This window comes from Leopardus geoffroyi, chromosome E2, assembly GCF_018350155.1.
Source record: "Leopardus geoffroyi isolate Oge1 chromosome E2, O.geoffroyi_Oge1_pat1.0, whole genome shotgun sequence".
NCBI classification, from domain to species: domain Eukaryota; kingdom Metazoa; phylum Chordata; class Mammalia; order Carnivora; family Felidae; genus Leopardus; species Leopardus geoffroyi.
Genome location: NC_059335.1, coordinates 29136918 through 29152589, shown reverse-complemented (window position 1 = coordinate 29152589; position 15672 = coordinate 29136918). Strand labels below are relative to the sequence as shown.

The window sequence follows — 15672 nt, the reverse complement described above, 5'->3', positions numbered from 1 at the left end:
TCTCTCTCTGTCCCAAAAATAAATAAATGTTGAAAAAAAAAATTAAAAAAAAAAATAAGGTGTTTTTTTCCAGGGCGCCTGGGTGGCTCAGTCGGCTAAGCGTCTGACTCTCGGTTTCAGCTCAGGTCATGATCTCCTAGTTCATCAGTTCAAGCCCCACGTCGGGCTCTGTGCAGACAGCATGGAGCCTGCTTGGGATTCTCTCTCTCCCTCTCTTTCTCTGCCCTTCCCCCACTCATTCCCCCCTCTCAAAATAAATAAACTTTTAAAAAATAAAGTTTTTTTTCATTAATAGATTAGAATAGCATAGTATATTATATGACAATGCAGTGGTTCTCAAGCTTTAGAACGTATCAGAATCACATGGAAGTCTTGGTAACGTTCCAAGAACCCCCCATAGAGCATATGTGGGGTGGGGCTTGGGAGTCCGCCTCTCCAACAAGATCCCGGGCGACACCTGCTGCTGGTTCGGGACCACTCTCTGAGCACCACGATGGTAAGACTGTTCCACCTCTATTCTGGGCAAGTTTTGGCTTTTGAAACCCTTGTTTCAGTGATGTGCGTGTCCACGTGTCCCAGATCCTGCTATAAAATGTGTTCTTTTAAGAGCGGGCCATACTTTCAGAAGCGGAAAGCCCCTAGATGAGAAATTTAGGACCTTTCTTTAGAAATCCTCATCCTTCGAGGGTCCGGTGAACCCTGCTGGGAAACCGTGGCTTCCCTGAATGTAAACAAACCAGCAAATACCTGAATGAAAACCAAAAATAAATGAAAGAAAATCTATGTGGAATAGGAAATAGGGTTCATTCATAGCCTCACCTTGGCCTTGATTTGCCTTACCAAACCTTCTAAAATATTTGGATATAAAGCCCAGGTTCATGCTTGTCCCTTATCGCCCTGGCTCCTGACTTCAGTTCCCTGGGGGCGGGGGTTGCGGGGGGGGCGGCACTCTGGCTGCTGGGATCATGTTTTGCTGTCCTGGGGCCATCCCCACAGTGTCGCCATTCTGCAGAAGGCCCACCAGGGTCCAGTCCTTCAGAAGCAAACCCGCTCACCTGGTTCACCCTGCGGCTCAGGTGGTTTTCCACACCCACCTTGACTGGTTCCTCTGTCAGCCAGCCCTCCTTCTCCTATAAGCCTCACTGGTTCCAGGTCCCCATGGGAAACTGGGGCTCAGTCCCAACTTCCTGCTCCTGGCCAGTTCTGACACCAGTTATAAAAGCATGTCTCATCCCCATTCAGGAGCAGGCCAGCCTGGGGGGGGGGGGGGGGGACTTGAGGGCCTCTCTCCGAAAGCCCAGTGGAAAGGCAGCAGCCTCTGCAATCTGCACTGTCTTGGTCGGTCCAGCCTGCGGTGACAAAGTGCCACAGACTGGTACCCATCGTGAAGATGAGTAGGACTGGCTGGTTGGAAATACCCAGAGCACCCGGAAGGCACGGCATATACCGACAGATGTTGGATCTTAGGGACAACTCGGGTTTGATCGCTGTGATTCACATGGCGTTCTGGGGAGTACGTTGGGTTGTCAGAGCCCAGGCCGGGGACAGAAACACCGAGAAGCCTGCAGAGCCGTTCAGGAGGAGCTGACCTCCCACCTCACCTCCTCTCAGTGGCCAGTTCTTCCCATCTATTGGCCCCTTGTGGCACAGCTCGGTGCGGGCCACATCTGTGATGGCCTCCCCAGTCCCCGGCTCCCCTCTCACAGGCAGCCGGCTTGCACCTCTCTCTGGCAATTCTGATTCTGCCTTGAATGGTGGGGGGGAAGGGAGGGGGCGGGTATCCATCCCATCACTTACCTGCCACGGCGGCACAGAGCCAAGTCCGGGACGTGGCAGAGATTCTGTAGAAGCCCCCGCGCAGGAAACTGCCATGACGCCCGGTGAGTGTCACAGCTGACGTCCCCAGGAGTCCCGGTGAAGGCTCCGAAGTTGTGTGCGCATCTGTCTCCCTGACCCGTCTCTAGTCTCCTTGAGGGCAGGGACTGTGCTGCGTCCATTTGTCCAGCTCTGTCAACCACCATTTCCTGAGGGATCCCGCAGCTTCCAGAGAATCCTCCAGAGGAAGAGGTGAGATGAGAGAGAACTTGAGTCTCCTTGGGAAATTCCAGGCAGAGCCAAAGTCCCCAGACTCACAAAGGAAGTTCCCTTCCCCCACCCTCCCCTCAATGCCACTAAGATAGTTGTGATGGAATCCATGGGACCACCCTCCCGGAACTGCCCCACTCCCCATTGGGAATCACTTTGTAAGTACTGCGTGACTCCTGACCATAGGTGACTGGCCAGGGATTGGCACTGAGCCACACTGGACCACAGACAGCCCTGTCAGGGATCCTTGAAATGAAAACTGAAAAAGGGGCGCCTGGGTGGCTCAGTCAGTTGCGCGTCTGACTCTTGATTTTTGTCTCAGGTTGGGGTTTTCTCCTCTCTCTCTCTCTCTCTCTCTCTTAAAAAAAAAAAAAAAGCATCTAATATCTTGGAATAAGGCAGAGAGCATTCCAGGCAGCCGCATTTCTGTCCACGAGGGTATGTCAGAAGTGGAGGAAGCCGGTCTAGTGGACAGGAAGGACAGTGAGAAGCAGAACGAGAGGGGAATGTGTGGGGAGGCCTCGTGAGCCCCTCGTGTCATTGGTTCCTGAAGTCCGCCTGCACCTTTGCCGAGGTACTCCAGCCCCTACTCAGTGCCTCTCCTCCTTACACAGGGTCCACTTGGACCTTTGTCACTTGCAACCCACAGCACCCCGACGAACGGCGCAATCCCGCCCTGAGAAGTCTCTCCACCGGGGAGATGTCATGCCTTCGGCGAAGTTTCTTCTCTGCCCTACCTTCCCCCTTCCTCCAAACGACCCTTCCTCATGGATGGCACCAGTGACTGCACTGGGAGGCAAGCTGTGTTTTAAAACGACGTTGACAAATAAAACGAGCCTGTAAAGGCAACGAGAGGTGGCTAGGAGAGCTCCAGGGCAGGGTGTCTGTGAGAGAATGTGCGAGCCATAGACTGGTCGGATTCTAAAGTCCGGGCTGGAAAGAACAATGAACAAATAACGGATCTTCGTTCTTTTTATACCGTTGCTGTGTAGCGAAAGCATTTATTTTTTTTTTTTTAATTTTTTTTTTTCAACGTTTATTTATTTTTGGGACAGAGAGAGACAGAGCATGAACGGGGAGGGGCAGAGAGAGAGGGAGACACAGAATCGGAAACAGGCTCCAGGCTCTGAGCCATCAGCCCAGAGCCCGACGCGGGGCTCGAACTCGCGGACCGCGAGATCGTGACCTGGCTGAAGTCGGACGCTTAACCGACTGCGCCACCCAGGCGCCCCGCGAAAGCATTTATTAACTAGAGAAGGAGATAAACCTGATCACAGGTATCAGTATGGGAAATCTAGTCACCAGCCTGGGTCCTCGTTATAAATAATGGATATTTAAATGCATTGCTATTCCCTTTAGTGGACCATGGGCAACTCCCTAATATCTGTATCTCTCCTCCGTCATCTGGGAAAGGCCATGCGGTTTGGGGTTTGCTGCCATCTCCAAGGACAGGTCTGAGGTTAATCACACCTAGCATGTGTTTTAGTAGTGCTCGTGTGACCCAGTTCTGGCCAGTGAGACTCCAGGAGAGGTTTGCCAGAGGCTTCTGAGAAAGTTCTTTCATGTACTTTAGAGAGAGAGAGAGGAGAGGACAGCCTACTCTCACTTTCCCCAGTGGGACATGAACGAGGGAGCAAGGAGCCTTGAGGCCCGTGACTGTCACCCTGTAGCCACAAGGGGACCCAGCCTTACAATGAGACTGGCACGGGTCCCTGATGTCATGACTGAGGCTCTGGATTAACCCACTCTGAGAAGGGGAGCTACTAAATTTCCTTACTCTCAGATCACTTGGAGTAGACCATCGTGTGACGGTCAGCCCTGAGCTCATCCTCATCGATGGAAGGAAGTCCCTAACGGGAGGCAGACTGCTCAGTGGTTAGCAGCTTAGTGTCTGGAGGAGGAGAATTCTGAGGGCAAATCCCAGCTCTGCCATTGGATGCCCGTGGAAACCGGGCAATTTGCCCAACCCTTTGAGCCTCAGTTTATTCATCTGTACAACGGGGCCATCAATGTTCCTGTGGTGGTTATTTGCCACGTTGGGCTATGGAGAATCCAGCCCTCCCCGCCACCAACCGACATTCAAAACTCCTTTTGGGGACTCCCCAATGGGCATTATTGGTGCTTGAAAGGCAAGATCTTTTGTTCCTCCCCTGGCCCGGCCAAACGGCAAGCCTTTTTTTTTTTTTTTTTTTTTTAGTAAACTCTACTAGAACCCAATATGGACCTTGAACTCACAACCCCAGGATCAAGAGTCGTATGCTCTGTTGACTGAGCCAGCCAGGCCCCCCAAATGGCAGGTCTTGATGTAAGCCCAGCATATCCTGATCGAGTGGACTCGGAGGGGATTGGTCAGCAGAGCCGGCACACGTAAACAGCCTTCCCCTGCTGCCTGGTCCTCTGGGATCCACCCCTCCCCTGCCCTTTGCCGCAGCCTTGTGTTTCAGCCCTCCAACCACTCTGGAAGCCCCAGTGTCCTTCCCATAAACTCCGTCCTTCTGGAATAGCAGGTTGGCTTCGGTCGATTGCAGCCAAGAACGCTGCCATATAAAAGGGCCTTCTTTGTAAGGCTGCTGCAAAGCCTATAACTGAGATTGTACTTGTAAAGCGTTTCAGTGAATGCCTGGCTCAGCACATGTAGCCATTGAGATTATTACGGACTCAGATGGCCCCATGAAGGGATGATCTGAGTTAAACACAAGGTTTTAATTGACCAAAAAAGGGTACACAGAATCCTAGTTGCCGAATTGGCAACCTTCCCTCCACACGCAGGCTCTGGCTGCTTGGGGTCTCCCGCCTGCCATATTCACCATGAATTGGCAACACTCGGTGAACACAACAGAATGAAGACACAGACCATCCAAAGGCCAAAATACCACGCAAACAAGAATGCTGAGTGACGACTTCGGCGACCAGTGTCCTTTACCCAGAGTTTGCTAGCCGTAACGCGAAAACCACGTTACAGCCTCGGGGCCCCACGGCCAACAGACCGCCTGAGGAAGCCAGGGCAGCGAAGGACAGGGCTCTAGGGCAGAGGTCAAGACCAGATCTGGAGTTCAATCATCCCGCCGCGGGCGCATTCTGCGACCGCTCTGCCTGGCCTCCTGGCCGCCAAGCACACTTTGAAGTAGGAGAAGAGGCTGCTTCTTACCTGACACGGGGTAGTAGGAGTCAGGTGAGGGCATGTGACTTTACTTTGTAATCTGGTACCTTCCGGGAATCAAGTGATCCCTTGCCACCAACAGCAACGTCATCAACGGCATCGTCGTCTCCCGTCTGACATTCATAGAGCCATCGCTAAACCCCAGGGACGGGCTACACGTTTTATACACATTAGTCCAATAGATCCTTCCCAACAACCTACGAGGCCAGGTACTATTATGGTCATTAATAGACTGAGACTTGCAGAAACTGAGGCGCTTGACCTGACCCTTAGCCACTCAGCTGTACAGCCCGATCGCCAGGAAGGCCCCTCTCCCCATCACCCCACTCACCCCTCCTGACTCATTTCAGGCAGCCTTATCCTCCACAGACCTTTCTCTCTGCAGGCTGAACAGCCACAGACAGAACTTTTGCTAAAGTGCCTTCACGTTTTTACTTGGAAGATGGGTTTTATGCCCGGTTGCGGCCGATGGCAGATCCTGTCTCTTCTACATTATTAACTCTCATGTACATGCCATAAACATGTCCCCTCGGGGCTGATGGCAATATATTGATCCAGACTGTTTAATCCCACACGCCAAGTGAGAGGAGCGGGTACACGCTCTCCCCCGTGAGTGTGGCCTGTGGCTCCAGGCGTGTAAATCTCCCCGCACACCCCACGGCTGGGGGGACCCAGAAAAAAAAGGATTATTTATGAATGGGATCCTCAGGTGTTCCGCCCCAGATGAATGGCTTTCGGGCCCAGCGAATCAAGGGTGGAAAAAGGAATCACGGCCACACCACTTTGATGAGGAAAACAAATCAGAAGACGCATGCATCTTTCTGAAAGGTCACTGTGCCTGCAGACCTGGCTTGTCTCTGTGGGGGCACAGCATGGCGATCGGAGGGAGGAAGCCGTAAGGACCATCATGTATACTGTCACCGTGGGGGGGGGGGGGGCAGCCGCAGCCCCCAGTACTACACTGGGGGGGCTGTACTGCAGCCCCTGAGTTTTTCCCTTCTCTCCCCTTCCTCCAGGGAGGTGGGACACAGCCGATCAATAAGCTGCGCGGATGGCAGCGCCTGCAGCCCGGTCGTTTCTCAAGTCAGACCCAGATGGCACCTATCACTCGCCGTAAAAGCCTGCCAGAGACAGAATCAAGGCTCATCCCGTCGTGGGGCCCGCCCGTCTCTGCCTCTGTGATAAACGTCTTCTGCCTCCCGCACGAGCTTGCAGCAAAGAAACCATTTCCAGGATGCAACACGCCGCCTGCCTGGCACCTGCCCGCCACCTGCCCGCTGACGTTTCCTTGTGCTGTGAAACAGCCTTCCCCGGGGGTCCCTGGCGCTGGCCGGGCCATCCCCAAGGGTTCCCCCCAGCGCCCCATTTTATTCCTACGCGTTGGCAGGAGAGCAGAGCCCCCAGAGCCTGCTGCCGGAGGGGTTCGGGGCAGCTTCCCGCTGGAGGGACCCACGTGCTGCCGAGAGGCATTCCAAATTCAATTACTCCAGGGAGGCCACACCTCATTAGGCGTGCCTCGGCTTTTGGAGAGGAAAAGGTGTTTTTCTGCCAAACGAGTTGTCTAGCGTGCGTTCTTCTTCTTCTGTCTTGGGGGAGGGGGGGAGGGGAGGTGGGAGCCAAGTCTGGCTGTTGCAGCCAAGGTGGCTCTAAGCACTTTGCTTCCTCCTGCTGATCCGAGCCAGAGAGAGACGGGCAGTGGCCAAAGCGCTCAGGGCCTAGGTCTGAAATAGACGGCACAGGCACACACCCAGCGGGGCTCTTGGCTCCCTTTCTCCCCCCACGTGTTGGACGGGAAAACCAAAATCCCACCTCCCCCCCCCCGCCCCCCCCCCGCCCCGACCCACAACACCCTCACTGTACCAGGCAGAGGGGTAAGGTGCGGGGATGGCCCGGGAGCTCACTCCCACCGGCCTTGGTTTGAACCCACGGCCCCAAGAGGCTGTTGGCCTTGAAAGTTAGAAAAATAACACACGGACGGGGCACCTGGGCGGCTCAGTCGGTTACGCGCCGACTTCCACTCAGGTCGTGATCTCGCGGTTCCCGGGTTCGAGCCCCGCCTCGGGGGTCTGTGAGCCCTCTGCCCCTCCCCCGCTCATGCTCCGTCTCTCGCTCTCTCAAAAATAAATAAACATTAAAAAAGAAAGAAAAATAACGTGAGATTTTTTTTTTTTCTTCTCCCACTTTGCAGTCAGCCGAGAAGCCTACGGAAAAGCATTCTCTGGAGGAGGCGCCCTCTGCACCAGGGTTTCTTCAACCTCAGCGCTATGACATCTTCGGCCCGGTGACTATAGTGGGGACCGTCCCAGGCGTTGTTCGGCAGCATCTGCGTCTCCACTCCACTATGTGCCAGGAACACACCCCAGCCACGACGACCCAAAATGTTCCCACGGGCTGCCAAATGTCCCCGAGGGTGGAGATTGCCCCCAGGAGAAACCCCTGCCTCCAGCAAAGGGGCAGAGGTGGGAATAAAGCCCGGGTGTCCGGGATCTGGGGTAAACATTCCAGAGCCCACACAGCTGATACCCACGTCATTGCCAAGAGAACGGACTCAGGAGATGTGAAAGGGTCTCATAAAACAATCAGCAGCAGCCACCTTTGCTGGAATGGCAACAGGACGTGTCAAGGGCGGACCAGCCGCTCAACACACACCATGTCTAACAAGTATTAGAGGTTATTAATGCTGGTGCCACGCGCTGGTGACTCAGAGTCACGGGCAGCCAGAGCCACATTTTCACCAAATATGGCAAACGCGAGCTACCGTGGCCAGGCCACCCTCGATGCTGCAGGAGCACACGGGAATGAGCTTCTGGCTCCTTCACAGGTGCGGTGCCGGAGCGGGGACATTTCTGGACGCTGGACCAGCTGGACCTCTGAGCCACGCTCCTGTTGGAAGATCTCGTCTTCGTCACCCCATCCCTACCATGCTTGGCGTTAACATTTGCCGGCCGCTCACTGAACACCCTCGCTACGCAGGGCGGTCCGGGGCCCCGGAGGCACCTGTATCGCCTGGGAGCTTGTTAGGAGATCTGGAACCCCGGGCCCCACTGCCGACCTCCCACTGCATTCCAACAAGATCCCCAGGTTGTTTTTCTTTTCTTTTCTTTTTTTAATCTTTTTAAAATGTTTTATTTATTTTGGAGAGAGAGAGAGAGAGAGAGCACGAGGAGGGGAGGGGCAGAGAGAGAGGGAGACGCAGAATCCGAAGCAGCCTCCAGGCTCTGAGGCTTCATCACAGAGCCTGACGCGGGGCTCGAACTCCCGAACCGGGAGATCATGACCTGAGCCGAAGACGGACGCTTCCCCGACTGCCCACCCAGGTGTCCCCCTCCCACCGCGGGTTATTTCTGAGAGCACCGAAGGCTGAGACACTACTCTCTCTCGTAACAGTACGGGGCTGCTAACATCTGTCAGCATTTTAGAGCGTGCACAGATGCCCTTCACCAGCCTATCTCTCCCCAGAACCACTCATTCAACAAATATTTACCAAACACCCACCATGTGTCCTGCCCTTGGGGAGCCAACAGTCGGGCACCCTCGCCAACACCCCCAGACGGGTGACTATACAGAGGAAGTCACTTGATTTACATAGATAATGATGCTCCACCAGCTCACCTACGAGCCTGGGGGTAAGATCCTGCTACCAGTAACCAGAGCAGAAGGGTTTCAACTCCAACACCCTTTTCCTTAATTCTATAGCTCTTTCTTCTCCACCCGTACTACTTTTCAACTACAGCCATCAGGGCAAAAAGAAGAAACAGAAGTTTCTGCCTGTCTTAACTACTCAGTCATCCCGAAGGCGGGGTTGGGGGCTGGGGTGGGGGGCACTTGGCTCGATCGCCAGCTTGCGTCATGAGCTCATCTAGAGGGGCGCCTGGGTGGCTCAGGCGGTTGAGCGTCTGACTTTGGCTCAGGTCATGATCTCATGGTTCGTGGGATCGAACCCCACATCGGGCTCTGCACTGACCGTGTGGATCCTGCTTGGGATTCTCTCTCCCTCTCCCTCTCTCTCTCCTTCTCTCTCTCTCTCTCTCTCAAAATAAATAAATAAACTTAAAAAAAAGGAACTCATCTAGAATCAGAGACAGTTTAATTCATGGGGGTAGATGTACTTAAAGCTCTCCAGCAGCTGCACAGTTCTAAATCAAAGGCATTTAAAGACCATCCATAAAAAAAAAAAAAAAATACAAAGCCACCACAGCTCTGTTATCTTAAATCAAAACAGAGGTCCAGACTGTGCCCACACCATGGACTCCAAACTCCTGTCCCAAGTCCCCTCCTCCCCTGGGCTTCCTAAAACTCGAAGACGTTTTTTTGTTATCACTTTGTTTCATTTGGTTTCGTTTACTTTTGTCCTCTCATAAAGATGTCCTGAGACCTGGCGTGAGGCACCCAGGGGCTCCAAACCCCTGTGATTCCAGGGCAATTACTCAAGTGCCTCGGTTTTCTCATCTGTAAAATGGGAAACATGGGAACTGCTTTACGGAGTTCCTGGGGGGATTCAGGAAGCTAATTAACGTGAGTACGGCGCTCAGCCCCAAGCCTGAGTCCTGGCAAGGATGCAACCGTGGCGGTTATCTCGTCCCTCCCTTTTTTTCCGAAAACAGTCCAGCTGGTGGCTGAGGGCCGATGGATGGTGCCTGAGGAGTCTTTCTGAGGGATCCTCCAACATGCTGGGTTGAGCTGGAAGGGGTATGACGAAGGCAGAGCCCCATTCAAATGCAGAGGATGGAACTCAACTGAAGGGCTGTTGCTGGGGCGTCTGGGTGGCTCAGTCAGTTGGGCGTCCGACTTGGGCTCGAGTCATGATCTCGTGGTTCACGAGTTCGAGCCCCACGCTGGGCTCTGTGCTGACAGCTCGGAGCCTGGAGCCTGCTTCGGATTCTGTGCCCCACCTCCGCTTGCATTCTGTCTCTCTCTCTCTCTCTCTCTCTCTCAAAAATAAATAAACACGAGAAGGGCTGTTGCTGCCCTAGATGCCTGAAATAAAGCTCGCGGCCATCCCCAGCGTGTGTTCTGGGGACCTCCTGTGATGTTCAGGAAAATAAAAAGATGGCGGTGAACGTCTCAGGTGGAGGATGGGGCCGTACAAGTCATAGAGACACCTGACATTCTTCTGGTTCTCAAAGCTCAGGGAACTCCCCATTACATGAGCCTTAGATCCCCCTGAGACAGAAGCTGAAAATGCCAGGCATCTATTCCCACAGGCTCCCTTGCAGCTATGAAGCAGCCCCCAAATGCCCTGCCGAAGACTTTGACTCCGGACCCAAGGCCTGTAGGGAATCCAGTCTGTTGAAGACATCACAGGAGTGGGAACTACAGCCAACGCCCAGAAGCTTCTATGGCACCCAGCTTCTGCAGGGTCAGCATTGGGACTGCTTCCGTTGGTGAGAGTGATATCTCCTCAGGAGCTCTTCTGGAGACCAGATCTAGACAGGCTGAGCCTGATTCTCTTGCCCTCTTAAGGAATCTGTGAGCACCCCCCAAGCCCCTTAAAAAGTCATTTGTCTGTTGAAATCAAAGGGTCTTTTGCTGAAGCTAAGAACACAGAAGGAAGCACCCCCCAGCTTAATTTCTGGTCCTCGATTTAGCTTGTAGAGGGTCGCAAGGACACGCTGATAGAGAAAGCCCCCCCGCTGACCCACCTCCCCTGTCTACGTGAGTGCATCCCAAAATGGGAACTCTGGGACACCCACGTCAAAGTCAACGACGGTGTAACTAGGGTACTGATGAAAAGGCAGGGCCCTGGCCCTCACTGTGTACATACTGAATTAGAATCTTTGCAGCCGCAGTCCAGAACGATCTTGAGGTGGTACAACTTCGAGCTTACATTTTGTGTGACTCTGTTTTCCGTTGCGTGTTTCTTCTTCATCATGTTTTTCTCGTAACCCGTCCGTGGCAGGTTGGAAAGAGAAACCTCGTTCTTCACCCGAGATGGTCCTTCCTGACAACTGCGTCGCGGCTTCTCGAGCTAATCCTCCCGTCAGCAAACTACAAGTCGGCGTGAAGAGTGTCGGTCCAGCTTCCGATTCTGAAACTCCATCTGGATGCACCAGCTGCTGGGGCTCGAACCTTCTCTCTCTCACCAGCCACGGGGCCTCTAATTCCAAGACTAGATTAGCACCTGGCATTCAAAGGGCTTTTTGTTTCTGGGTAGAATCACAGAAAAAAAGTCACGACGACTCAAAAACACCAGGAAAGGGGCGCCTGGGTGGCGCAGTCGGTTGGGCGTCCGACTTCAGCCAGGTCACGATCTCGCGGTCCGTGAGTTCGAGCCCCGCGTCGGGCTCTGGGCTGATGGCTCAGAGCCTGGAGCCTGTTTCCGATTCTGTGTCTCCCTCTCTCTCTGCCCCTCCCCCGTTCATGCTCTGTCTCTCTCTGTCCCAAAAATAAATAAACGTTGAAAAAAAAAAAAAAAAAAAAAACCACCAGGAAAGCTTTATGCTTTTTCCAGGGTCAAGGTAGTTGGCTCAGTGCCAACCCCGGTCCCAGAACTACCCAAGCAAATACTTGTTCCCAGATCAAACGTGACCAAGCCCCGGAGACCTTAGAGGGGTCGAGTGTTTACATACGACAGTGGCGACTTCCATTTCAATGTCTTTTTAAATTCCTCATCTCTACAGTGCATTTCCAACATGTTCCAAAATGAGAAACCTCGTTTCTCATCGTTGTGGAGATATGACTGAAGCAAATCGAGCTGCACGTGTGTGAGGTGTACAATCTGATCCGTTTTGAAATGTGTATGTAACTGTGCGACCGCGAGGACAATCAAGAACACAAACATATCTATTACCCCCACAAGTTTCCCTGGACTCCTCGACAGTCTCTCCTTCCCTCCCCCTCTGTCCCCAGGCAACCATTCAACCGCTAATTTGCTTCCTGTCCCCATAGATTGGTTTGCATTGTCTAGAATTTTATAGAAGTGGAATGATGCCCTGTGTACTCTTTCGGTTCTGGCTTCTTCTTCTTCTTCCTCCTTTTTTTTTTTTTTTTAAGTTTATTTATTTTGAGAAAGAGAGGGTGAGCAGGGGGCAGAGACAGAGGGAGAGAGAGACAGAATCCCAAGCAGGCTCCACGCTGTGAGCACCGAGCCCGATGCGGGGCTCGAACCCACGCACCGTGAGATCATGACCTGAGCCGAAATCAAGAGTCGGTCGCTTAACTGAGCCCCCCACCAGGCGCCCTGGTCCTGGCTTCTTTCACTCAGCATAAGACTTTCGAGATTCAGCCACCGCACTGCAAGTATCAGTGTCTAATTCCTTTTTACGGTTGAGTAGTATTCCATTGCGTGGACCTTCCACAATTCGTTTTACCCATTCAACTAGAAAGCCCAATACAAAAAAAAAAGGGAGGTTTTAATTTCTCAAATCCTCCTGAAAGTAGAATAAGGAGGAGGAGAGGAAGCAAAGGGAAAAGGAGCACACTTTTCCGAGCCCGTCCCTCCTCAGGATGTTTGCGACTGCTCTCTCCTCGGCCCAGAATGCTCGTGTCCCCAGATCGTAGCATGGTGGACACCTTCCCCTCGTTCCTGACTCGGTGTGAAGGTCACTTCCTCAGAGGCCTTCCTGACCCCCACCTCTCCCTCCCTGTTCTGCCACCCAAGTCACTCTTCATCGTGCTACGCGGTGTTAGATTCTCCAAAATGCTTCCCAGTCTTGGATTTTATCCAATCTATCTTTTTTTTTTAATGTCTATCCCCTTCCAGAATGTGGACTCCGGAACACCAGAGACCTTCCCCATCTGTTTTCAGAGTTTGTTTATTTATTTGTTTACCTTAATTTTTGTAAGTTTATTTATTTTTGAGAGCGACAGAGAGAAAGAGACAGTGAGCAGGGGAGGGGCAGAGAGAGAGGGAGAGAGAGAATCCCAAGCAGGCTCTGCACCGTCAGTGCAGAGCCCGACGCGGGGCTTGAACTCACGATGCCTTGAGATCATGACCTGAGCCGAAAACCAAAAGTTGGATGCTTAACTGACTGAGCCACCCAGGCGCTCCTATTCCTTTATTTTTTAATGTTTATTTATTTTTTTGAGAGAGAGAAAGAGAGAGAGAGGGAACGTGCGCGAGAGGGGGAAGGGCAGGGAGGTGGACAGAGGGTCCAAATGTCTCTGCGCTGACAGCAGCGAGCCCAATGCGAGGCTCGAACCCACCAACCGGGAGATCGTGACCTGAGCCAAAGTGGGTCGCTTAACCAACTGAGCCACCCAGGCGCCCCTGGTTTATTTATTTATCTTCAGAGAGAGAGGGCATGAGCAGGGTAGGGGCAGAGAGACAGGGGAGAGAGAGAATCCTCTCTCTCCGGGCTGCAGTGCCTGACTCAGTGCTCAAACTCACGATCCGTGAGATCATGACCTGAACTGAAATCAAGAGTCGGACGCCTGGGGCGCCTGGGTGGCGCAGTCGGTTAAGCGCCCGACTTCAGCCAGGTCACGATCTCGCGGTCCGGGAGTTCGAGCCCCGCGTCAGGCTCTGGGCTGATGGCTCAGAGCCTGGAGCCTGTTTCCGATTCTGTGTCTCCCTCTCTCTCTGCCCCTCCCCCGTTCATGCTCTGTCTCTCTCTGTCCCAAAAATAAATAAACGTTGGAAAAAAAAAAAAAAAAAAGAGTCGGACGCCTAACTGACTGAGCCACCCAGGCGCCCCAACCTTCTCTTGTCTTTCCACAAGTCTATCCTTCCTGCCTAAAGTAGTAACCGGCATAGGTAGGTGCCCAATAACGTTGGTTCACTGAATGAGTGAATCAGCGAATTGATGGGAAGGTTGCGTTGTGCTTTTGTAACGTTTTAAGGCCTTTCTCGTTTCGAAAAATCTCCGAACTCCTTGATACAGCAGTGACATTTGGGAGGCCACCCACCAATGCTGGGAGCTACTCATAGATCAACTCAGAGGCCTGGAGGAGAACGGAAGGAGCAGCCGAGACATGGAGACCCATTTAATGCACCGGCGAGAAACCCAGCCTGGGCTATCCCCACCGCACTGGCCGGCTCTAACTCTCCTACAAATCATCCGAAATGCTAAATCATGTTGAAACCCCTCTGATGGTGACCACCGGGAACTATGAAGGACACTCACGCATAATTTACATACTGCCAAGCTCCTAAGAGCCTCTAAATAAAGCCCCTGAGGGCCCCCGGGCACTATTTTTGAGGAGAAGGACATCCAGTGACAGATTAAATCGAGTCCGTTCCTTCCACACCAGAGAAAAAAGAAACCTCGCCGTCCCCGCGCTGACATCTGTGAATGTCTTAAGCTGCATTTGCTGTCAGACGCTTCCCGAAGAAGCCGCGATTCCCCTGAAAACGTACACGTGGGTTACGGTCTCCCATTTTACAGAAGACGCCGCCACCACTCACGGGTGTGTTTTGCTCAGACTTTCATTCTTGCCCTACATCTTAACCGTACAAAGTGTTTTCATCGCGAGGCAGAGGGGAGGGGAGTTCACAAGAGCGCTTTGCGTTCCGACAGTAAATGTGAAATTACCTTTGATCACAACAGGGTTCTCATACTGATAACGAGGTGGGGGCCGCAGCCGTAGAGGGTCAGCATCCAGACCCAAAAGACACACACCTGGCGGGGAAGGACGACAGGGACAGGCCGATAGGAGGATTTCCCGCCCCGACCCTTAGCTTTGGCTACAGAATGCTCTGTCATTACAACCATGCTCAATTTTTATAATCCGACAAAAAACGGAAAGCCAGAAAAGCCAGCAACATGAGGCCTGAGTCAACACTGCGCGCGGTTTATACCTTGCAAGGGGCCCAAAGAAAAACACCTGTTTTATTGTTTTGTTTTGTTTTGTGCCCGATTCAGAGGAGTCCACACAATCAAAACACAAATGTGGGAGCCAAATAAAACAACGCAGTGAATACAGGCAGGGACCTAAGCGACAAGCCGCATGCATGTCACTAGTGCTCAGGAACCTTCCAGAAGCAGGCGGATGATCTGTCCCTGGCCCACATGAACAATTCAGCTTGGGCTCATGCACAACCTGCTCTAGTTTCAACTTTCGGTATTAGTTGCGAAATGGGAGACATGCCCTGAAACCCAGCACTGTTTTTACCCTTGCTCCTATGCCGTTCCATTCCCCTCCCCAACACTGAGCCAGGCAATAACACCCTCCCCGGAAACAAACACTCTGACTAACTGCCCTTAAGCAAGGGAGGGATTAACAATGTTTCTGTGGTCTCCCCCATGCCTGGCATGTTACCCTGCAGAGTAAATGAATAAAGGAATAGATGGGTGGATGGGTGAACGGGGAATGATCTTTTAACCATCCCGTAGCATCCGATCCTAACAACGTGTAGGGGAATAACAATAATAGTTAACGCTTATATTTATGCTAATTATATGCCAGCCACTATTCTAAATTCCTCATACATATTAACTCTTTTAACCCTCAAGAGCTCTATGAAATAAGGACTATTATTATCTCCA

The 15672-nt window shown here is 52.6% G+C and overlaps 1 long non-coding RNA gene across 1 annotated transcript in view; it reads right to left on the bottom strand.

Annotated features, from left to right (window-relative positions):
* Positions 1-265: 265 nt before the first annotated feature.
* Positions 266-15672, bottom strand: part of LOC123579139 — a 21738-nt gene continuing 6331 nt past the window's right edge. Inside the window, exons 2-3 of the long non-coding RNA XR_006702641.1 lie at positions 1798-2053; positions 266-721 (exon numbers count right to left, since the gene is read on the bottom strand). This is a non-coding gene — a long non-coding RNA (uncharacterized LOC123579139). The remainder of the gene's footprint in view (positions 722-1797; positions 2054-15672) is intronic.